Below are 25,999 nucleotides of genomic sequence, written 5' to 3'. Positions count from 1 at the left end.
CTACACGTGCCTTCTCATCTGGTGTTCAATGCATTGGTACCTCTTGTCCTTTATAATCTCTGAATAGCTTCACAGGCAGCACAGCAAGTATGTCCTCCCCTGCATTTTTTTTTTTTTGGGCAGCCAAACTTGATAGCTTGCCAAATATATCATATTCCGACAGAACCAAAAATAGTGAAGAAATACTAAAATTATCAAGCACACTGGCTAGCTAGTCAGCATAAAAAAAGAAACAAAAATTGTTTCAACGTTTCAGTTCATTGGTTCATTTGCAAAGCCATACTGCCCACCGAGGAACCTCTGTGTGGTTCTTTAGTTTAAAACTAGAGTTGCTTACTATAGGACATACACACTCACAGTATAGCCATGCATACATTGTGAGTAAGCTTTTAAAGCCTAGCATTCTTGCTTTGTTGGATTTGGTGCAGACACACAATGGGGTCTTTAGCTGCCTTGAGCTTGGGATTCTGGTTTCTTGCTGTATCTTTAATAGGGATGAGCCGAACACCACCCCGTTCGGTTCGCACCAGAACCTGCGAACAGACCAAAAGTTTGTGTGAACTTTAGAACCCCATTAAAGTCTATAGGAATCGAACGTTTGAAATCTAAAGTGCTAATTTTAAAGGCTAATATGCAAGTTATTGTCCTAAAAAGTGTTTGGGGACCTGGGTCCTGCCCCAGGGGACATGTATCAATGCAAATATTTTTTTTTAAAACTGCAGTTTTTTTGGGAGCAGTGATTTTAATAATGCTTAAAGTGAAACAATAAAAGTGAAATATTCCTTTAAATTTAGTACCTATGGGGGGTGTATAGTATGCCTGTGAAGCAGCGCATGTTTCCCATGCTTAGAACTGTCTCTGCACAAAGTGTCATTTCTGAAGGAAAAAAAGTAATTTAAAAGTACTTGTGGCTATAATGAATTGTTGGCTCCCGACAAGTCATTCATAAAAAAAAAAAAGCCCCCGAATTCAATTACCACGCCCTTCAGGTCTGGTATGGATATTAAGTGGAACCCCGCCTTCAATTAAAAAACAAAAAAATGACAAGGGGTTCCCCCCCATATATCCATTCCAGACCCTTCAGGTCTGGTGTGGATTTTAAGGGGAACTCCAACCCAAATTGAAAAAAAAAAAAGGCGTGGAGTTCCCCCAAAAATCCACACCACACCCTTATTCGAGCACGTAAACCTGGCCGGCCGCAGGAAAAGAGGGGGGACAAGAGAGCGCCCCCTTCCCTGAACCATACCAGGCCACATGCCCTCAACATTGGGAGGATGCTTTGGGGGTCTGTGACCCCTCAAAGCACCATGTCCCCTTGTTGATGAGGACAAGGGCCTCATCCTCACAACCCTTGCCCGGTGGTTGTGGGGGTCTGCGGGCGGGGGGGCTTATCGGAATCTGGAAGACCCCTTTAACAAAGGGGACCTCCAGACCCCGGCCCCCCTATGTGAATTGGTAATGGGGTACATTTTACCTCTACCATTTCACTAAGAAAGTGTAAAGAATTGTAAAAATAAAACACACACACCATGGAAAAAGTCCTTTATTAAAAAAATAAAATCCAGCGGTGGTAATCCACTACCTACAACGTTTGAGAGGGGATTGAGAATGGATTACCACCGCTGGATTTTATTTTTTTAATAAAGGACTTTTTCCACGGTGTGTGTGTGTTTTATTTTTACAATTCTTTACACTTTCTTAGTGAAATGGTAGGGGTTCCAGATTCCGATAAGCACCCCCGCAGACCCCCACAACCACCAGGCAAGGGTGGTGGGGATGAGGCCCTTGTCCTCATAAACATGGGGAGATGGTGCTTTGAGGGGTCACAGACCCAAAGCATCCTCCCAATGTTGAGGGCATGTGGCCTGGTACGGTTCAGGAGGGGGGGCGCTCTTGTCCCCCACTCTTTTCCTGCGGCCGGCCAGGTTGTATGCTCAGATAAGGGGTCTGGTGTGGATTTTTGGGGGAACTCCATGCCATTTTTTTTATTTGGGGTGGAGTTCCCCTTAAAATCCACACCAGACCTGAAGGGTCTGGAATGGATATATGGGGGGAACCCCACGTAATTTTTTTCTTAAATTGACGGTGGGGTTCTCCTTAATATCCATACCAGACCTGAAGGGCCCGGTAATTGAATTTGGGGGGACCCCCACGCTTTTTTTTTAATTTTTATGAATGACTTTTCTCTGAATTGCCTGGAGCCGACAATTCATTATAGCCGCGAGTGATGTTAAATTACTTTTTTCCTTCAGAAATTACACTTTGTGCAGGGACAGTTCTAAGCGTGGGAAACTTGCGCTGCTTAACAGGCATACTATACACCCCCCCCCCCCGGTACGAAATTTAAAGGAATATTTCACTTTTATTGTTTTCACTTTAAGCATTATTAAAATCACTGCTTCCAAAAAAACTGCAGTTTTTAAAACTTTTTTTTGCATTGATATATGTCCCCTGGGGCAGGACCCGGGTCCCCAAACACTTTTTAGGACAATAACTTGCATATTAGCCTTTAAAATTAGCACTTTAGATTTCTCTCATAAACTTTAACAGGGTGTTCCGCGGCTTTTCGAATTTGCCGCGAACACCCCAAATTGTTCGCTGTTCGGCGAACAGGCGAACAGGCAATGTTCGAGTCGAACATGAGTTTGACTCAAACTCAAAGCTCATCCCTAATCTTTAAGAAGATGATCCCAGGTAAGCCAAATATAAATTATTTAATGTTCAGCTAAATCGAGCATTCAAAACTAGAGAGGGATATACCTTATTTATTGACACACTTTTGGTGATGTCACTATTTTAATTTGCACAGTTCTCCTTGCTGGAGGCTCTGATGTGAGGAAGCAAAGCCCTGCCACAATCAAGATGGTAACCTCCAGATAGAGACACAGTGCAGAACAAAGCTTGAAACGTGTGTCATGGGATAAAACTACTGTAGCTGCACGGAGCCAATACCGGTGACTAGTCACAGACTCTATGCCTGCCTTTTTTGTGTACAACTATCACAGTGTAGTGGATTACTATAGTAAAAAAGCATATTTTTCATGCTGTTGGCTAGATTAGCAGGTAGCAGAAGTTGGAATAATAAAGAGTAAACAGATAGGACTAGTTCAGTTGGTAAAATGCCTTTTCCTCCATTGAATTAATTAATCATATACTTTTTATATTCATACTGTAGATGGACTTTGTTAAACTTTGAAATGAAGCAAAGGTCGGTTGTAATGCAGTATTATCTCTTTTATTTATGTTTTATAGATATCTGGAAATACTACACAGAGAGATGATGTCATTACTCTCTAAATAGATATAGAAAAAGCCAAGGGAAAGGATCAAAGCATGCATATCAAGCATATATTCTTGGCTGATAACCATATAATCTGCCTTGTATGTCCAGAAAGTAATGGCAGTAAAATACCAATCATTTTTTATAACAGATGAACATCAGAGAAAAACAATGCCAGGAAAACAAACCAGATGAGGAATAAAATAAAAGTACAAATTAAAGGGGTTGTAAAGGAAAACATTTGTTTACCTACATAGCTTCCTTTACCTTAGTGCAGTCCTCCTTCACTTACCTCATCCTTCGATTTTGCTTTTAAATGTCCTTATTTCTTCTGAGAAATCCTCACTTCCTGTTCTTCTGTCTGTAACTACACACCGTAATGAAAGGCTTTTTTCCAGGAGTGGAGAAATCCTCTTAAGGGGGCGGGCAGCAGTGTCAGGACGCCCACTAACACACAGTTCCTTTCTTCTCTGCAACGTAGAGAGTGTCCTGACTTGCCTGCTCGCCCCCTCAAAAGGCTTTCTCCACACCAGGGAGAAAGCCTCGCATTACGATGTGTAGTTACAGACAGAAGAACAGGAAGTGAGTGTTTCTAAGAAGAACTAAGGACCATTTTATATTCACTGCACTGATTTTGTTTTCCTTGTAGTGTACGTGTTTAGAATGTATTGGTTTACTGGTTTTCTGACTGAATTCACAAGTAATTTTTCGAAATGCTTCTAAAGCAGTAATCTATAAGACTTTTGAAAAAATATAGCAAAACTGGAGACCTGATTTTTTAAAACGTAATGTGTGCCTTCATAAAATGCCATCATATGAAATGTAAGTGGGTTAGCATATTTTCAGAACAACTAAACAGCATCTACTGACTAATCCCACTGCCCAAGTTTGAAGGCAAAGTTAGTCACACAAATTACTATTGGACTGTGCAATCACCTTAGCATTAAATAATCATATAATAGTTTAAAAGACGGCCTCACCCGATAAATGTATGGAAGCCAGTTATAGCAATGGGCAAAATGAGGTGTGGGAGTAGGGGGTGTAGGGGGTATAGGGGGATTCCTATTAAAGCTGTGATAATAAACAAATAATAAACAAGAGTGGGGAGGATGGGAGGGAGGGAATTCACGAGAGGACTGCTGTAAGCTAAAAAGTGAGTCAAGAAATTGTAAGGAAATTGAGGCAATAGAATTTTCACGTTACCCTCATAGGACATCCACAAGAATTTTCTTAAAAACACAAAATGTTATTGTATACAAAAAAGTTTTGTGTTTTTAAGAAAATTCTCGTGTATTTCCTATGACGGTAACATGAATATCCTATTGCCCCAATTTCCTTATAATTTCTTTTGACAATATTTAGGATGTGGGTACATGTATACCAATATAGGGCCAGATTCAGGTACAAAAACGTTACGCTGCGGCGGCGTAACGTATCCCATTTACGTTACACCGCTGTAAGTTTACAGCGTAAGTGCCTGATTCACAAAGCACTTACCTGTAAACTTGCGGCGGTGTAACGTAAATCCGCTCGGCGCAAGCCCGCCTAATTCAAATGGAGCAGGCACCATTTAAATAAGGCGCGTTCCCGCGCCGAACGTACTGCGCATGCTCCATCCGTCAAATTACCCGACGTGCATTGCGCTAAATGACATCGCAAGGACGTCATTGGTTTCGACGTTAACGTAAATGGCATCCAGTGCCATTCACGAACGACTTACGCAAACGACGTGATTTTTTAAATTTCGACGCAGGAACGACGGCCATACTTAACATTGGCTAGTCCACCTAGAGGGCAGCCTTATTTTTACGCGGCGCATCTCGACGGAAACGTAAAGTTAGAGCGGCGGGTAAAGTGGACGTTCGTGAATCGGCGTAACTAGTCATTTGCATATTCTACGCCGACCGCAATGGAATCGCCACCTAGCGGCCGGCCTAGAATTGCCGCCTAAGATCCGACGGTGTAAGTCAATTACACCTGTCGGATCTTAGGGCTATCTATGCGTAACCTGATTCTATGAATCAGGCGCATAGATACGACAATCGTATCTCAGAGATACGACGGCGTATCAGGAGATACGCCGTCGTATCTCTTCTGTGAATCTGGCCCATAGTCTCTACTGAGCAACAACTTAACTTTAAAACTAAAAAGTGAGTAACCCCTACTTCTCCCTACTTAAAGAGTTCCCACTCTCAATTTCCACTCATTTAAGTAGTCAAACCTTAAGCGGGGGTTCACCCTAAAAAAAAAATTCTCACATTACATCCAGCTCACTACCGACATTGTCAGTATGCCAATTTTTTTTTTGCTGTACATACCTTGTAAATGTATTTTCTTAGTCGGCTTCCGGGTAGGGCCTCCCGCGGGAGTGGGCGTTCCTATGCCGCAGTTAGTGATTGACATGATGACAAACACTATCCCCCCATCGCATACGGAGCGTCAGGAGTTTCTGAAAGAAGCCGAACGTCGAGTCGGCGCTAAACGGTGCCTGCGCACCGACGTTCGGCTTCTTTCGGCAACTCGTGGCGCTCCGTATGCGACAGGGGGGGGTAGTGTTTTTCATCATTTCAATCACTAACTGCGGCATAGGAACGCCCACTCCCGTGGGCGGCCCTACCCGGGAATCGGCTAAGAAAATACAAGGTATGTACAGCAAAAAAAAAATCGGCATACTGACAATGTCAGTAGTGAGCTGGATGTAATGTGAGAATTTTTTTTTAGGGTGAACCCCCACTTTAAGCAAACTTCATTTGAGGCCAATAGCCCCACAATTTTCCCATCAGCCAAGACTCCAATTTACTATAGCTCAAAGGGTCATTTTTATTATGTTGGCCGTACTTGGAATAATACATTCCTTCAATATAACAGTCCTTTAATAATATGATCTTTCAGTGATCAATTGTAGTAAATTGTTGGCTCCATAAATAAATACATATTTTCCCTAAGGCTGGATTCACACCTATGCAAATTGGATGCGTTTTCACCGCATCCAATTCGCATTTGTCAGGAGATTGTGACTGTCTCTCTATGGAGCCAGTTCACACATCTCCACAGTGGCTCCAGTGAGAATTGCACAGGAGCCCTGTGCGTTTTTTGGTCCGTTTCAGGTCCAAATTCAGCCCAAAAAACTGAAACAGTGAACGGAGACGCACTGGACTCCTGCTGTGAGCCGCTGAATGTTCTAGTGTGAACCCAGCCGTAAAAGGTATGTTCAGTCTCATCATAAACCGTATTGTTTTTTTGGGAAAGTTATTTTATTTTATTTTCAAGGACACATCACTAAAAACGATTAAATCTCTAATGGGTCAATATTTTATACTTGCATGTATAGTAAGCGTTAGATTTACCAAGATATATATAGAGTGAAGACCTATTTGACTAGATATAAATTGAATGAATTGTTTAGGTAAGTCTAACAAAACAATAATTATTTGATCAACCACAGTTTAAAGGGTTTTACATGACATTTAATGATAAAATTGACAAATCATCTCAACAAAGACAACAAAAAAAAGACAACAAAAAAAAGACAACAAAAAAAAGACAACAAAAAAGTTAGTCAGAATGTGCAGAATTTTCTGCCAAGGTCGGTCATGCCTTTTTCAATTAAAACATTTGTTTATTAGGGCTGCGCATCTTCACCGGTCTCACGATTCGATTCGATTCCGCGATGCATCACGATGCATCAAGATTACTACACGCGTTTTCATCGAAAAAATTCAAGCAGTCAGATTTTTTTTTTATTATCTGGTCTTAAAAAAAAAAAACACAGACAACTTAAAGAAGAGCTCCAGACTGACCCCAAAATACTACAAGAGAGGGTCAGAGACTGCAGACATGATACAAGAGAGGGTCAGAGACTGCAGACATAATACAAGAGAGGGTCAGAGACTGCAGACATGATACAAGAGAGGGTCAGAGAGGGTCAGAGACTGCAGACATGATACAAGAGAGGGTCAGAGACTGCAGACATGGTACAAGAGAGGGTCAGAGACTGCAGACATGATACAAGAGAGGGTCAGAGACTGCAGACATGATACAAGAGAGGGTCAGAGACTGCAGACATGATACAAGAGATGGACTGCAGACAATATCCTCATAACGTCCCCCCAAACGACTATGTATGCCATTCCATAAATTATGGTTTATGTATAGTGTCTAATTGTCTTAGTGATTGATTCACATCACAACTTCAATGATCCCTTTTTTTCTGTTTTTGCTCATTACTGCCCCACACATGCAGTACAAAATCAAAAACGTGTACAAAAAAGGGGATCAATTTCAAATCAATGAAGTTGTGATGATAATCAATCACCAAGACAATAAGGCATACATAAACCATAATTAATGTGGAAATGGCATTGTCATGCTCATTGATCACTTTAATGTTTTCATAATATGGCAAATTTTCAGTTCACATAATGGTGCATCAGATTTATGATATACTGTATAATATGTTATATTATCACTAGTAGTCAGTGGCGGCTGGTGCTCAATGTTGAGGGGGCGCAAACAAAAAAAAAAAAAACATCAAACGCCACCACTGGGCCCATCAAACGCCACCGCTGGGCCCATCAAACGCCACCGCTGGGCCCATCAATTGCAGCTACTGTGCCCATCAAATGCCACCACTGTGCCCATCAAATGCCACCACTGTGCCAAACGCAGCCACTGTGCCCATTTATTGCTGCCACTACTGTGCCCATTTATTGCTGCCACTACTGTGCCCATTTATTGCTGCCACTACTGTGCCCATTTTCTGCTCCCAGTGTGCCCATTTTCTGCTCCCAGTGTGCCCTTTTTCTGCTCCCAGTGTGCCCTTTTTCTGCTCCCATTGTGCCCTTTTTCTGCTCCCAGTGTGCCCATTTATTGCTGCCAGTGTGCCCATCTATTGCCGCTACTGTGCAGCCTGTCAGTGGAACTGGGACAGAGGACAACCGCGCTGTCTGGCATCTCGGGTCTTCCGCAGCAGCTGAGGCAGCCTGTGTGTGCACACTGCACACAGCGTGAGGTGAGCCAAGGAGGAAGGCTCTGGGGAGTTCACTCGGGAGCGATAGTTGGGGATACACAGACACTCACTCCACGTGTCTCCCATGTTGACGGCGCTGGGCGGCTGGGGATGCTGTCAGCGAGGGGGGGCGGGATGCCCACGGCTCCTTCTAGTTCGTCGAGGGGCGGGAAAAGAGGCGCGGCTACCGCCTAAGACACTTGGCCGCTTTGAGTTTATCGGGGGCAGGGAAAAAAGGCGCCTTCGGCTGTTCTCACTTCTTTGGCAGGGGAAATAGCGGCGCGCAGGTGACGTCATCGCATAATCGATTATTGCAAATCGTAGCATCGATGCAGAATCGCCGGCGGTCGAATCTCGATGCATCGATGCTACGATTATATTCAACAGCATTAGGTAGCGTCTCATTTAATGTAGTTGATTTCAGAAAAATATGATTGTTTCACCTAAACAATAGTTTTAATTAAGGATAATATGGCTATATGTATGGCAGCATTAGGTGTTGGTGGTAAATCTTTACAGCCTGTACGTAGATTTCCCAATATATGTAGCACATGTACCCATCCTAAGTCAAAGAAGCCAGGGCGTGGCTGTCAGAAATTGACAGACCCGTTTGATATAAAAATAAAAATCAGTCTTTCCTTTTCTGATTGTTTTTGGGAATCATTAACAGGACAATCAATAACCGATGAGACTATCCTGCACTTAAAGCTGGTAAACATTATCATCAACAATACGCCGAGTTATACTGAGTGGTCCAGCCAGCTGCTATCCAGAAATGTGGAAAAGTTGCATAAGTTGGATACCTTTGACAAATTCGAGTGCCTCTTTACTTTTCCTGTAGTGTTATTTGTTGAAAATGGAAATGATCCTAGACAGAAAGGCAATTTAAAGCAACTAAAACAAATATATGTGAAATAAATGATTGGAAAAGAATCTGAGGCAGCCAACATCAACATTCAGACATGAAGGAGAAGCTTAATGAGCACACTCAGTGATCGATGCTACAGTTTTATCAAGTATGTTTTGACAATTTTGATAAGGACCAGAGTCCAACAATATTTCTTCTCTCTTTCTTCCAGTGCTATCACCTTGTGCAATTTATTTTTCACAACATGTCATACCAGATGGTCTTTGTATCCACATGTACTACTCTAGCTATGCATGTCCATTTTGTATCCACATATTGTATAGCTTTGTGTGGATGCTTATATCTGAAAATAGTCACGGGTGTATGATTGGAGATATACGTAGTGTGGCAGAGCGAGGCTCTGTCCCTATGAAAATGGGGTTAAAGTGGACACAGAGTCTGCATATTGCTGGATTGCAGAGCTACAGGCCCAGATTCTCAAAGGGCTTACAACGGAGCAACGCCATGTACGCCGTTGTAAGTCCTAATCTGGGCCGTCGTATCTATGCGACTGATTCTTAGAATCAGTTACGCATAGATATCCTTTAGATCCGACAGGCGTAAGGCTCTTACGCCGTTGGATCTTAAATGCAATTTTTTGTTCCCGCTAGGTGTCGCCACCGTCGTTTTCCCCGTAGAGTATGCAAATTAGCTAGATATGCGAATTCCCGAACGTACGCGCGGTCGACGCAGTGAAGTTACGACGTTTACGTTAGGTTTGCCCGGCGTAAAGTTGCCCCTGCTATATGAGGGGCAACCAATGTTAAGTATGGCCGTCGTTCCCGCATCGAAATTTAAAAATTTACGTAGTTTGCGTAAGTCGTTCGTGAATGGGGCTGGACGCCATTTACGTTCACGTCAAAACCAATGACGTCCTTGCGATGTCATTTGGAGCAATGCACCCTGGGATATTTTACGAACGGCACATGCGCAGTACGTTTGGCGCGGGAACGCGCTTAATTTAAATACTACACGCCCCCTACCCGCCTAATTTGAATTAGGTGGGCTTGCGCCAGGTGATTTACTCTACACTGCCACAACTTTACACGCAAGTGCTTTGTGAATAAAGCACTTGCCTGTAAAACTTGCGGCGGCGTAACGTAAATGACATACGTTACGCCCGCACAAATTTGTGCGATTCTACGTGAATCTGGGCCACAGAGCGTAGATTTGAAACAGAGATTTCTTGAAGGGGCTCTGTAGTTTGGAGATCCTTCAGAGTCTTGGGTGGGACGGGATCTCCAACCCTGTGTCCGGGTCTTGTGGACAGCCAGCAGGGTGTGTGCCCAGGTGCACACAGCCCATATAACAAGGGGCTGGTAAGAGCAGAAGGGGGAAGGTAGATTTGGAGCAGTGGCTGCTAGTTAGAGTCTCTGTGTGAAGAAAGATTCTGTGTGCATTAAGAAGCTCAAAGCTGTGTGAATTGAAGGGCTTCAAGCTGTGTGCATCCAAGGAGCCAGAAGCTGTGTGCATTGAGGGGCTTGAAGCTGTGTGGGTTTAAGGAGCCCAAAGACTGTATGCACCAAAGACAGTGAGCCTGGAAGATCTGGTGGTTTTAGGTACCAGTACCTAGAGCAGCAGTGCTGTTGAAGAGTAGCCAGATGGGCTTGCATTTTCAGTTTTGTTTGAATGACGTCTAAACCCCTGCGTGGGATTCTTTAGTGGACTTATGGACTGTTTATTCAGGGTTTTTTGTTCATTTAATAAATGTGGGCTACCAGGCCCTTAACTATAAATTGCTGTCTGATGTGGGCTCACTATAGAAAAATACATCTATCACTGAGCTGAACAATCCCCTATGTCACAGTAGGTATTGCAGACCCCTCCAACATAACCCTTTCCAGGGTTGTTCCTGCTCAAATTTCTTCCCTTATGATTCGAAATTTCCAAAGCTTTGTCAATTAACTCTTGTAAAGGGTTTGCATAAATGAAGGGCAACTGTAATGAAAAGGGTAGCAGGATGACCAGGAACAGAATGATTAGTGCTGAGTCATCAGTACAACTGATATAAAAACATGCAGAAAGGGAGATGAAAGGTGTATCCTGACCTGCTAGGCTGCTTCTGTATATTTAAATCTGTTTACAAGCAGTCCCTGGGTTAGAAACAAGATACGAACAAACCTACAGATCCTAAATTAAATTTGTTTGTAAGTCGGTATATTTTTTAAGTGTAGCTCCAGCCAACAAAATTATTTTTACGTTTTTTTGGGCTAGCATAGGGATGGGTTAACACCCCTGCAACATTTGTTTTACTGTCCGTGCTCCTGTTCAGAAGATTTCACCTCACTTTCTGTCCCTATGACAATTGGATTTTGAAAATGTTGGGTTGTTGCGGAAGCAAGGATTGGTGATAAAGCTTCAGTGGAGACACCTTTTTTCCATGATAACTCTTACAGGAGTGAATGTCCCTTGCTAGAGGTAGATTTCCTCTTACTTCCTGCTGTGCTCCTGATCCCTAGAACCACCATCAAATCTATCATAACCAAATGGAAAAACATGGCACAACAGCAAACCTGCCAAGAGACGGTCGCACACCAAAACTCATTGACTGGGCAAGGAGGGCATTAATCAGAGAGGCAGCACAGAGACCTAAGGTAACCCTGGAGAAGCTGCAGAGTTCCACAGAAGAGACTGGAGTATCTGTACATAGTACAACAATAAGTCGTACGCTCCATAGAGTTGGGCTTTATGGCCTGAAGAAAGCCATTACTTTCAGCAAAAAACAAAATGGCACATTTTGAGTTTGCGAAAAGGCATGTGGGAGACTCCCAAAATGTATAGAAGGTGCTCTGGTCTGATGAGACAAAAATTTAACTTTTTGGCCATCAAAGAAAATGCTATGTCTGGCGCAAACCCAACACATCACATCACCCAAAGAACACCATTCCCACAGTAAAACATGGTGGTGGCAGCATCATGCTGTGGGGATGTTGTTCAGCAGTCGGGACTGGGAAACTGGTCAGAGTTGAGGGAAAGATGGATGGTGCTAAACACGGGGATATTCTTGAGCAAAACCTGTACCACTCTGTGTGGTGTGATTTGAAGCTAGAAGGAGGTTCACCTTCCAGCAGGACAATGACCCCAAACATACTGCTAAAGCAACAATTGAGTGGTTTAAGGGGAAACGTGTAAATCTGTTGGAATGTCCTAGTCAAAGCCCAGACCTCAATCCAATAGAAAATCTGTGGTCAGACTTAAAGATTGCTGTTCACAAGCGCAAACCATCCAACTTGAAGGAGCTGGGGCAGTTTTGCAAGGAGGAATGGGCAAAAATCCCAGCGATAAGATGTGACAAAGCTCATAGAGACTTATCCAAAGCAACTTGGAGTTGTGATAGAACCAAAAGGTGGCTCTACAACGTATTGACTTTAGGGGGGTGAATACTTATGCACATTGACTTTTTCTGTTATGTTGTCCTATTTGTTGTTTGCTTCACAATAAAAAAAAAGTTGTGGGTATGTTCTGTAAATTAAATGATGCAAATCCTCAAACAATCCATGTTAATTCCAGGTTGTGAGGCAACAAAACATGAAAAATTCCAATGGGGGTTGAATACTTTTGCAAGGCACTGTATAGTTCTTAAAGGGGCACTGCATTGTACTGTACTTGTACATTGAAGCTAATAAACTGCAAATTTGAATTCCCACAAGTGGCTGCACCTAGAGGAGGAGAAGTTCACAGTTTTCCTGGGCACAATTTTTCAAGGTCATTTTAGCCAGGAGAGAGGAGAATGCAAGCCTATTGTCATCTGTGCTATCAACCTGCCAGGAACAGAGCCATCAGGAGAGGATCTAAGAGGATCTGTTGCTGTGCCTGCTCACCTCTAACAGGGAGAGAGGAAAAGCCTGCATCCGAGTCTTCCAGAGCTGTCTTCAGAGACTGAGCTTGAGGGAGAGAGTTGCTGTGCCTCTAGGATTGGAGCGGAGAGACTGCATCCCTGTATGAGGATCTGGGGATCTGATTTCTGGAACCCACTGACCACTAAGCCATTAGGACCAAAGGAGTCTTCTGCTAGGAGTAATGAGCTGAGCTACACATCTCAATATCTTGTCATACACAGTAGATTCCATAGAGATCACTCCTATGTAGTTGGACCATCTAAAGAAGGGGCCCATGGAACAGAGGACCCACCATGCTCTGCGGCTCCTGCGGAGGCAATCGCTACAAATGTCTGCTTTATTGTCTGTTGGGGTCTGCCCTGTTTTACATCATAATGCAATGTTAGTTTGGGTAGACTAACCTTTTCATAAAGTTCTGGGTAGCGTTAGAATCTAACTTCAATACAGCTTGGGCCCTGGGATGTTTTTTTAAATAGATGCTATTTTATTAACTATGTTGTTTTACATTCCATACACATGTTTATCAAGGAGACAGTCATTCCCATGGCCATGCAGATCAAAAGCATTCTCACACTGTTAACGATCAGACACTTTGCGCTTCTCATGCTTGAATTTGGATTATTTAGATTCTTGCACGTTTTGGTAAATGCCAGTTTATTTACTAACCATCACTGCACACTTATTTTATCAAAGCACATGCTTTCCAGATACCAGCATTGTGGCTATTAATAAATATTTTTTTTATCATTCCTAGAATCTAAGTTTAAAACATTTACAGCACTTGGGAAAGTGTGCTAATGTACATATAATTTTTCTATACTAAATGGAATATTTAAAGCATATTTATCATATTTAATGAAAATATAAAATACTTACTATTAATTACCATACATTACATGAAAACACTAATAAACATCATTAGCTTTAAACCAAAATTTACCCCCGGAGTGTCCCGGGGTGCATCATCAAACCACCCTGGAAGGGTATAAAAAAATAGCAACCAATTCATTACACCATTCTCTGTATCGAGAGCCATCCTGAACCACTGCTCCAGTAAAGCACTGACTCCAAATCTTCCTATAGTCCTGGCCATGGCTTCTCTTCTAGGTTCATAGACACCCAGTCTCATTCAACCCAGGGCGTCAAAACCTTCCCCCCTGGGGGTGTCGTATCAAGCCACCCTAAGCTTACAATATTCTACAGCTATTCTACAGCTTTTTTTGATATCCTAATATTACTGCATTGGGTGTTTATATTGACACCATTAGTGATTATATGTCTTCTTATATGTTTTTTATTAGCAACCAGCGTTGTTAGAGGTTTTTCTCCAACTGATCAATGCTAACTGGCTGTTTAACTCTTCCTGTGCTGGACGCAATTTTGCTAGTCCCTTCTTTTGATCCGATCCAACTGCCTATCCAAGGTATTTACATATGCTTATATATGGATACAGCTGTATATAGAAACTTTTATTTTTAACCTTATTGCTTGAGATTTTACCCCCCCAGAATTTTCTTTGGTGGGTGTACTCTCCCATTATTTATTATTGTTTACCTTTTTTACTATAGCATTGTGTAAACCCCACTTGGACTGACTGGCTGGTGTGGCTCTCCTTTGGCATATACTGTGGAATCCTTTTTCACAGTTTGATTTAATGGCATACAGCTGATTTTAATTGTGATTGGATGTTCTTGGACCTGGACGGGTAAGTGTGCTCCTGGTCTCTTTCACTGTACAACTAGTTTATGTGACCTTTGTATTTTCATGAACTACTCTATTACAAATGTTTATCCCCCAAATATCATTTATGTATAAATATAGATCATTTTGTACTGCAACACCAGCGGTCTGTACTTTTCAGACTGTTGTTATTGTTTTTGGCAATATTCACAATGCCTTATTTTGTTTTTCTCTCTTTTTTCTATTTTGTAGCTTGTTGCACTGCCCTTGATAAAGCTCAATCGAGCGAAACATGTCGGGCCTCCTTCAACAGGTTCCTCTGCTACTGTTTTAGTCGCTAACATCACCTATGAGACCATCCATGTCTTGTTTGATATTCTGTGTTATTTAAAAACCAATTTATATGTCTGAATAAATGATTATTTTTATATTTATTTCATTGTTTTGGATTGAATTTTCCAATATTAACACCTTTAAAATCCCAGGGTTTGTCACCCTTTCCCGCATTTCTTGTTTTCTGTTTATATCGGGATGTGGTGTTCAGTGATTTGAGTATCTGTGCTTCATTTACATATTCTTACAATAGAATAGTGTAGAGGACAGTGACAACTTCACTATAAAGCAAGATTTTTAGCATCATTAAGACCCATCCAACCCCACTGCATCAGTCTGAAGGACAATAAACTGGCCCTTTGTTTAGAAGGTTTAGAGACCTTTGGCGTAGAAGCACCCCCCTACATACATCCTCGCCTAACTCTAGACCTGGGGAGAAGCTACATTTAAGGAGGCATGTCTGCCAAAAATAAGTTCAACCTTTGTGACCTATAAGAGAGAATATTGATTTTTCCATATGTACAAACTTCACTAACTGCAACTAATATATTAACCACTTCAGCCCCGGACCATACAGTATTGCTGGTCAAAGACCAGGCCACTTTTTGCGATTCGGCACTGCGTCGCTTTAACTGACAATTGCGGGGTCGTGCGACGTGGCTCCCAAACAAGATTGGTGTCCTTTTTTTCCCACAAATAGAGCTTTATTTTGGTGGTATTTGATTACCTCTGCGGTTTTTAGTTTTTGCGCTATTAACAAAAATAGAGCGACAATTTTGAAAAAAAATAATATTTTTTACTTTTTGCTATATTAAATATCCCCCAAAAATATATAAAAAACATTTTTTTCCTCAGTTTAGGCCGATACGTATTTTTCTACATATATTTCATAAAAAAAAATCGCAATAAGCGTTTATTGATTGGTTTGCGCAAAAGTTATAGCGTTTACAATATAGGGGATAGTTTTATGGTATTTTTATTAATATTTTTTTCTTACCAGTAATGGCGGCGATCATCGATTTTTATCGGTACTGCGTCATTATGGCGGACACTTCGGACACTTTTGACACATTATTGGGACCATTGGCATTATTATAGGGATCAGTGCTATAAAAATGCATTGATTACTATAAAAATGCCACTGGAAGGGGTTAACACTAGGGGGCAAGGAAGGGGTTCCCTGGGCGTGTTCTTACTGAAGGGGGGGTGGACTGACTTGGGGAAATGACTGATCACTGTTCATACATTGTATGAATAAACAATGAGGCATTTCTCCCCCTGACAGGACCGGGAGCTGTGGGCCTAATCCACAAAAGGGATACGCCGGCGTATCTACTGATACGCCGTCGTATCCCTGTTTCTATCTATGGAACTGATCCACAGAATCAGTTTCACATAGATAGGCAGAAGATCCGACATGTGTAAGGGACTTACACTGTCGGATCTTAGGATGCAGTACCGCATCCGCCGCTGGGGGCATTTCTCATCGAAATCCAGCGTCGGGTATGCAAATTAGCACTTACGGAGATCCACAAAGCTTTTACGCTTCGTTTTTTCTCCGTAAGTATTAGTTTGCCATCTCAAAATTAGGGCTGCTTTTACAAAGTGTAAAGTTAGTACACCATGTAAAAGTAGACCCTTCTTTCCCGCGACACTGTCAAATTTATTTTTAATTTTTTTTTTCCCGCCGCATCTTTTTTTTTTTTTCGACGCACCTTTTTTTACCCGGCGCAATTCACATAACTCGGCGTAACGTAAAACCAAGCAAAACACGTCTGGAAAATCGCGTCGGGAGCATGCGCAGTACGTCCGGCGCGGGAGCGCGCCTAATTTAAATGGGACTCGCCCCATTAGATTAGGAACGCCTTGCGCCGGACGGATTTAAGTTACACCGCTCAAAATTTCTAGGTAAGTGCTTTGTAGATCGGGCACTTAGGTAGAGATTTTGCGGCGGTGTAACTTAAATGGGAAAAATTATGTAGCGCCGGGTTTTTGTGGATTAGGCCCTGTGTGTTTACCAGCTTTGTAGGGAGGGACATTTTTGCCCATTCTTCTTTGAAAAATAGCTCAAGCTCTGTTAGATTGGATGAGTTTCTGTGAACAGCAATTTTCAAGTCTTGCCACAGATTCTCAATTGGATTTAGGTCTGGACTTTGACTGGGCCATTCTAACACATGAATATGCTTTGATCTAAACTATTCCATTGTAGCTCTGGCTGTATGTTTAGGGTCATTCTCCTGCTGGAAGGTGAACCTCCGCCCCAGTCTCAAGTCTTTTGTAAACTCTTAACAGGTTTTCTTCTAAGATTGCCCTGTATTTGGCTCCATCCACATTCCCGCTAAGGTTCTCTAACAAACCTCTGAGGGCTTCACCGAACAGCAGTATTTATCCTGGGATTAAATTACACACAGGCAGACTCTGTTTAGTAATCAGGTGACTTCTGCAGGCAATTGGTTCCACTAGATTTTAATTAGGGGTATCAGAGTAAAGGGGGCTGAATACAAATGCACGCCACACTTTTCAGATATTTATTTGTAAAAAATAAATAAACATTTAACATTTTCCTTCCACTTCACAATTATGTGCCAAATCCCTATCAAATACATTTATGTTTTGGGTTGTAACATGCCAAAATGTGTAAAATTGTCAAGTAAATATCTTTCTCTTTATAGTACTGCATGTGCAACCAGTCTGCAGAAGAGCTTCAGATGAAGCTTTTATCATTTGTATTCCTTTTACAGCTCTATGTTTACAACTTCTACATTTTTTAAATCTCTACTGAGGCTACTCTGACCTCTAAAGTGGATGAAATTGCATGAATGTTGTCTCCGCCAGCCTTGTAAAAGAAAAACTTACAATATTCAAAATCTCAGCTGGTCAGAAGAACATTGCAAAGTTAGAAATGCACATACATCACATGAAAAAGGAAAAGTAATTAACAGGTCCATCCAGCCGAGGCTCCTTTCACACGGGCGGACCGATGGGGTCTGCCTATCAGCTTTTTAGGCGGCCCCGATTGGACCATCCATTGCCATCCATGAAGTGGCGAATGTCAACGGGCACCCATCGAAATCCAATCTGCTAAAAACAGAGGGATGAAGGATCTGTTACCCATCCGTCTGCCAGATCGGATGACAGCCGGATGGAAACGGACAGGACCTGTCGTTTGCCTGCTGAGGGGGATCAGCGGAATGATTCCCTGCTGAGCAGGCTGATCTGAACGGCCTTTTAAATATGCCAAATGGATTTTGCACTCCCATACAAGTCAAAACCCACTTAAAGCAGGTCAAATCTAGGTCAGAAGAAGGTTGTCTGCAGTTCAAATGCATATGTCAATAAATTTTTAATAATCTCAGAAATGTTTAAAAAAGGATGTCAAACTAAGGCCCTCAACATAAACCGGAAGTCTGTCAACACAGGTCCTAAAAGTTGTAATTCAATTTCGGCAGATATTGGGGAACCCCAATGACACCTGTTATCCCTTGGAGGCTTTAGGAGAGAGATCTGTGAATTCCCATGTCTACATATCTGCTGCAGCCCAGTTGGATTGGATTCTATGTTGGAGCACATGTAGAGACTACGGGCCAGATTCAGATAGATCAGCGGATCTTTAGATCCGCGTAATCTATCTGATTTAAGATCTGCCGCTGCAAGTTTTAGAGGCAAGTGGGTAATTCACAAAACACTTACCTCCAAACTTGCGGCGGCGGATCGTAAATCCCCCGGCGGAATTAAAATTCCGCGGCTGGACAACACCAGACGGGTTATCGACCTGATAGATGTGGTGAACAGGGAGGGCCAGGAGTCGCTGGCCCTTAGTCTAGATGCGGAAAAGGCATTTGATCGCCTCAGTTGGCCTTTCCTGTTTGCCACTTTGAGACACATAGGGCTTCGCGGCCCCTTCCTGCAGGCCATACAGCACCTCTATACGAATCCTACATCTCAGGTTAAGACCCCCTTCGCCCACTCTCCCTCCTTCCCGATAGCAAATGGAACGTGCCAGGGATGCCCACTTTCGCCTCTTCTGTTCGCGCTTTGTGTGGAGCCCCTGGCGGCATCGATTCGCAGGAACCCGGACATCCGGGGTGTTTCGGTGCGGGGTAGGGAATTCAAGCTGGCGCTTTTTGCAGACGACGTTATCCTGACCCTGACCCAACTTAGAATCTCCCTGCCTAACCTCCACGCTGAACTCGATCTATATAGGTCTCTGTCGGGTTATAAGATAAATGCGGCCAAGTCGGTAGCTCTCCCCATTAACATCCCCGATGAGGAGGTTCGACATCTGAAGCAGTGCTTCCCCTACCATTGGGCAACAGCGGGTCTGAAGTATCTGGGGGTACAGATCACCCCGTCCTTTGACTCTTTATATAAGGCCAACTCCCCCCCCCCCTATCGTTCCATGCATTTGCAGTCTCCTTTCTCTCCTCTTTCTTCTTCTCTCTTATTTTCTCTTTCCCTTTCCCTCTTTTTTTTTGGCTCCCTCTTTTTGTTTCTTCCTTTGCCTCTGCTACTCAGGGGTTTGTTCTACACGTGCTTGCTTTTGTCTTTTGGCAGATTGTGTTTTTAGGTTGGCTGCTCATGAGTGGAGTTACTGAGCTCCCCCTGATATCTGCCTTGTACTGTACTGTTATATGCACTGTTTTCCTTTCTATTGATGCTCTGCTGACATCCCTGTACCGTTTCTTTTATGGCACGGGGGTTACCTCGTGTCTAATAAAAAAATTGTTAATTGAAAAAAAAAAAAATTCCGCGGCTAGGGGTAGTTTAGTATTTAAATCAGGCGCGTCCCCGCGCCGATTTAAATGCGCATGCGCCATCCGCCGTCGCTAGGACGTCATTGGTTTCGGCGTGAGCGTAACTTGCGTCCAGCGCGTTTGAGAATCGACGTACGCAAACGACGTAAAATTTCAAAATTCGACGCGGGAACGACGGCCATACTTAACATTGGCTGCGCCTCATAGAAGCAGGGGTAACTATAGGCCGGAAAAAGCCGAACGCAAACGACGTAAAAAAAAAGCGTCGGGCGGTCGTTCGTTTCGGAATCGGCGTATCTTCTCATTTGCATAATCGTTGTGTAAATAAAGCGAAATGCCACCTAGCGGCTGGCCGGGAATTGCAGCCTAAGATCCGACGGTGTAACACAGTTACACCTGTCGGATCTTAGGCATATCTATGCGTAACTGATTCTATGAATCAGTCGCATAGATACGACCGGCAGAACTCAGAGATACGACGGTGTATCAGGAGATACACCGTCGTATCTCTTTGAGAATCTGGCCCCACCAGTGGAAGTACAGCATTGAGGATCTTGTTGCTGGAGGTACCAGGAGGTATGGCACACCAGTGTGGAATCCAACCCAGTACAGTTTACTTCTAACTGAAAAATCACTTTTGATATATGCTTCTGTGACTACTGTACGAAATTCTGTTCATGGTAGAATTGGAGAATCCTAATGCCCTGTACACACGATCGGTCAACCCGATGAGAACGGTCTGATGGATTTTTCCATCAGTTAACCGATGAAGCTGACTGATGGTCAGTCGTGCCTACACACCATCAGTTAAAAAAAGGATCGTGTCAGAACGCGGTGACGCAAAACACAACGACGTGCTGAAAAAAACGAAGTTCAGTGCTTCCAAGCATGCGTCGACTTGATTCTGAGCATGCGTGATTTTTAACCGATGGACGTGCCCACAGACGATCGTTTTTTTTCTATCGGTTAGGTATCCATCGGTTAATTTTAAAACAAGTTTCACATTTTTTAACCGATGAATAAATAACCGATGGGGCCCACACACGATCGGTTTGGTCTGATGAAACCGGTCCATCAGACCGTTCTAATTGGATTGACCGATCGTGTTTACGTGGCATTAGCTTGAACGATACTTATAAAAACTTTGTTTATTCTTCACAAAGATAAGCAAGACAGAACTTACATAGTGACATATGGTAACATATGGTATGGTTTCAGACATCAGAAGGAGAAAGATGACAGATGTTATGTCCTCCATAGTGTAGGGTTCATTCCCTTCCCTTCCTAACTAACCATTTAGAACCATGTATTCTTATACTGTTTGTAAAGCTGAGGTCAGCTCTCCTACATCTCCCAAGAAAGGTAGAAATTTAAGAGTAACACCCATTCTTGCATATACTCAACTATAAGCCGAGTTTTTCAGCACATTTTCTGGTGCTGAAAATGCCCCCCTTGGCTTATACTCGAGTCACCTTTTTGCGCCTGATCTCCCAGACTTTGGGGACCCGGTACCCGGTAAACTTGGCACATGTATAGCCCCACTCTACACGTGTGCAAAGTTTGGTGTCCAGAGGACCTATGGCCGGGGGGCACAGATTTTTCATAGTCGGGCACCCCTTCCATAGACTCCCATGTTAAATGGTAATTTCTCCGGTAAATTTGGGGACCTGGCTGGCAGTAGGTCCCCTGGACGCCAAACTTGGCACACATATAGCCACTCTCTTCCCCTACAAGTGTTTAAAGTTTGCTGTCTGGGGGACCTACGGCCAGGGAGCACCGATTTTTCAAACCCGGCCACCCCTTCTATATACTCCCATGTAAAAACTTAAGTCTAGTCATGGATACAGTGAGGCATGGGCACAGTGAGGCATGGGCACAGTGAGGCATGGACACAGTGAGGCATGGACACAGTGATGCATGGGCACAGTGAAGCATGGGCACAGTGAGGCATGGGCACATTGAGGCATGGACACAGTGAGGCATGGGCACAGTGAGGCATGGGCACAGTGAGGCATGGACACAGTGAGGCATGGACACAGTGAGGCATGGGCACAGTGAAGTGAGGCATGGACACAGTGAGGCATGCACATGGACACAGTGAGGCATGCACATGGACACAGTATTGCAAAGTGAGGCACAGTGAGGCATGCAGATGGACACCCTAGGCTTATACCCGAGTCAATACTTTTTTCCCAGTTTTTGTGGTAAAATTAGGTGCCTCGGCTTATATTCAGGTCGGCTTACACTCGAGTATATACGGTCAGTGGCGGAGCTACCGCCATAGCAACCCACGCGGGCGCTATGGTAGGGTGACCACATTTCCAAACTGCCATTCAGGGACACCCCCCCTTCCTAAAAAAGATAACTTTTTATAAAAAAAAATTGTGCTCCCCCCATGGTTTTTACCGGTACATCCTGGGACCTGTAGTTCTTCACTAGTTTTTATTTTAATTCTGCACTGATTGTCTTTGAAATTACCCCTGCCCCCTATTAAATCCAATCTGGGGACAAAACCAGGGACAGACTTGGTCCGGGGACAGTGTCCTCAATCAGGGGACTGTCCCCTGAAACTGGGGATGTCTGCTCACCCTACTATATATAGATAAAACAGACTCGCGGTACAATAACATGTCATAATTACCCGGAGCACTGTCATATTCTTGGAGAGGTTATGGTTCTGCGGTATGGTGCCTGCCCTCCATGCGCCAGTCTCTGGGTTCAACCCCCGGACGGTCCATGGGGCCCAGCGTCACTTGACGTGGCCATCTCTCCCCCATTTTAAACCTCAAATCTACCCTTTTTATTTTTTTTCCCAAATTCACAATACTTACACAAAATACTACTAAATCACACATTTTCACAACAAAAATACGCACAACAACAATTGCGCGCTCGTGCCACGTGGCTCCCAAACAAAATTCACCTCCTTTTTTTACACCCAAATACACCTTTCTTTTAGTGCTATTGGATGATTTTTTTGCGCTATAAAAAAAGATAGAGCCACCATTTTGAAAAAATATCAATCATTTGATTTTTTGCTTTTTTCTACAACAAATATCCCCCCCAAAAAATCTAGAAACATTTTTGTTTTACACAGTTTAGGCCGATAGGTATTCTGCTACATACTTTTAGTAAAAAAAAAAAATCGCAATAAGCGTACATTGATTGGTCTGCGCAAAAGTAATAGCGTCTACAAAATAGGGGATAGATTTATTGAATTGTTTTTTTTTTTTTTTACTAGTAATGGCGGCCATCTGCTGTTTTTATTGTGACCGTGACATTTTTGGGACCATTCACATTTATACAGCGATTAGTGCTATAAAACTGCACTGATTACTGTGTAAATGTGACTGGCAGGGAAGGGGTTAACAGCAGGGGGTTAAATATGTTGCCTAGTGAGTGATTTTATCTGTAGGGGGAGGGGACTCACAAGGGGAGGAGACCGATGTGTGTTCCTCTGTAGTACTGGGAACACATATCGGTGTCTCCTCACCTCACAGGACTGTGGATGTATATGTTTACACACACAGATCCATGGTCCTGCCGTGATTGTGGGCAATGGCAGGTGGGTGCCCGGCGGACATCGCGGCCGCCGGACACCGGGTCCCGAGCGATGCCGCGCCCACCCCCCAGGCGGCCGGGAAGCCCAGGGAGATCCCATCTGTGGACGTCATATGACAATGGGCGGGTAGGAAAGTGCCTAAAAGAGGTGGTGACATGTCGACAAAAAAAAAAAGGGGGGGGGGTGCATACTCCATGGACCACAGGGTAATTTTTCTGCAATCGCCTTTCTTTGTCTCCTATCTATCTGTCACCTGCCCTCTGAAGAGCGATCACTTTTCAGAGGGCCAGCAAGGTCTGGTGTCGATGCAAGCGTAGATGGGTTTTTCAGAGGCCTTTTCCACATGTTTGTATCCATGACTTATAGTTAGGGTGACCACATTTCCAAACTGCCATACAGGGACACCCCCCCCCTTTCTAAAAAAAGATAACTTTTTATAAAAAAACATTGTGACCCCCCCCCCCCCATGGTTTTTACCGGTTCATCCTGGGACCTGTAGTTCTTCACTAGTTGGGGGGGGTCGCATCTTCAGCTCTGAGGGGTTGATGCTGGGACCTGTGTCAGTTTCATTCCGGGACACTGTATTGTCCCAGAGTGAAGGTGCCCGGGACAGACCTGCAGAATGCGGGACTGTCCCGGGCAATCTGGGACACGTGGTCACTAGGGTGACCACGTGTCCCGGATTGCTCGGGACAGTCCCGCATTCTGCAGGTCTGTCCCGGGCACCTTCACTCTGGGACAATACAGTGTCCCGGAATGAAACTGACACAGGTCCCAGCATCAACCCCTCAGAGCTTAAGATGTAACAACCCCCCAAACTAGTAAAGAACTACAGGTCCCAGCATAGATCTGTGAAATCTATGGGGTCACACCCTTAGATCTAATGTGAATGGTCCCAAAAATGTCACGGTCACAATAAAAACCGCAGATGGCCGCCATTACTAGTAAAAAAAAAAAAAAAAAATTCAATAAATCTATCCCCTATTTTGTAGACGCTAATACTTTTGCGCAGACCAATCAATGTACGCTTATTGCGATTTTTTTGATATTTTTTTCAAAATGGTGGCTCTATCTTTTTTTATAGCGCAAAAAAATCATCCAATAGCACTAAAAGAAAGGTGTATTTGGGTGTAAAAAAAGGAGGTGAATTTTGTTTGGGAGCCACGTGGCACGAGCGCGCAATTTATGTTGTGCGTATTTTTGTTGTGAAAAGGTGTGATTTAGTAGTATTTTGTGTAAGTATTGTGAATTTGGGCAAAAAACCCCAAAAAAGGGTAGATTTGAGGTTTAAAATGGGGGAGAGATGGCCACGTCAAGTGACGCTGGGCCCCATGGACCGTCCGGGACTTGAACCCAGAATGTGGCGCACGGAGGGCAGGCACCATACCGCAGAACCATAACCTCTCCAAGAATATGACAGTGCTCCGGGTAATTATGACATGTTATTCTACGGCGAGTCTGTTTTATCTATATATAGTAGGGTGAGCAGACATCCCCAGTTTCAGGGGACAGTCCCCTGATTGAGGACACTGTCCCCGGACCAAGTCTGTCCCTGGTTTTGTCCCCAGATTGGATTTAATAGGGGGCAGGGGTAATTTCAAAGACAATCAGTGCAGAATTAAAATAAAAACTAGTGAAGAACTACAGGTCCCAGGATGTACCGGTAAAAACCATGGGGGGGGCACAATTTTTTTTTATAAAAAGTTATCTTTTTTTAGGAAGGGGGGTGGGGGGTGTCCCTGAATGGCAGTTTGGAAATGTGGTCACCCTACTGGGGGGTGGGCGCGGCATCGCTCGGGACCTGGTGTCCGGCGGCCGCGATGTCCGCCGGGCACCCACCTGCCATTGCCCACAATCACGGCAGGACCATGGATCTGTGTGTGTAAACATATACATCCACAGTCCTGTCAGGTGAGGAGACACCGATATGTGTTCCCAGTACTACAGAGGAACACACACATCGGTCTCCTCCCCTTGTGAGTCCCCTCCCCCTACAGATAAAATCACTCACTAGGCAACATATTTAACCCCCTGCTGTTAACCCCTTCCCTGCCAGTCACATTTACACAGTAATCAGTGCAGTTTCATAGCACTAATCGCTGTATAAATGTGAATGTTCCCAAAAATGTCACGGTCACAATAAAAACCGCAGATGGCCGCCATTACTAGTAAAAAAAAACAAAAAACAATTCAATAAATCTATCCCCTATTTTGTAGACGCTATTACTTTTGCGCAGACCAATCAATGTACGCTTATTGCGATTTTTTTTTTATTACTAAAAGTATGTAGCAGAATACCTATCGGCCTAAACTGTGTAAAACAAAAATGTTTCTAGATTTTTTGGGGGGGATATTTGTTGTAGGAAAAAGCAAAAAATCAAATGATTGATATTTTTTTCAAAATGGTGGCTCTATGTTTTTTTATAGCGCAAAAAAATCATCCAATAGCACTGAAAGAAAGGTGTATTTGGGTGTAAAAAAAGGAGGTGAATTTTGTTTGTGAGCCACGTGGCACGAGCGCGCAATTGTTGTTGTGCGTATTTTTGTTGTGAAAAGGTGTGATTTAGTAGTATTTTGTGTAAGTATTGTGAATTTGGGCAAAAAAAAAAAAAAAAACAGGGTAGATTTGAGGTTTA

At 43.4% G+C, this 25,999-nt stretch overlaps 1 protein-coding gene and 1 long non-coding RNA gene across 2 annotated transcripts in view; one reads left to right on the top strand and one right to left on the bottom strand.

Annotated features, from left to right (window-relative positions):
• VEGFD (vascular endothelial growth factor D) overlaps positions 1 to 25,999 on the bottom strand; it is a 130,828-nt gene that overhangs the window by 33,945 nt on the left and 70,884 nt on the right. The window lies entirely within an intron of this gene.
• On the top strand, positions 14,341 to 15,148 carry LOC120927768. Its single transcript, XR_005747125.1, has 3 exons — positions 14,341 to 14,457; positions 14,603 to 14,739; positions 14,967 to 15,148. It is a non-coding gene; the product is annotated as an uncharacterized LOC120927768 (long non-coding RNA).

Source organism: Rana temporaria, chromosome 2 (assembly GCF_905171775.1).
Source record: "Rana temporaria chromosome 2, aRanTem1.1, whole genome shotgun sequence".
NCBI lineage: Eukaryota > Metazoa > Chordata > Amphibia > Anura > Ranidae > Rana > Rana temporaria.
This window is presented reverse-complemented; position numbering and strand designations above follow the sequence as displayed.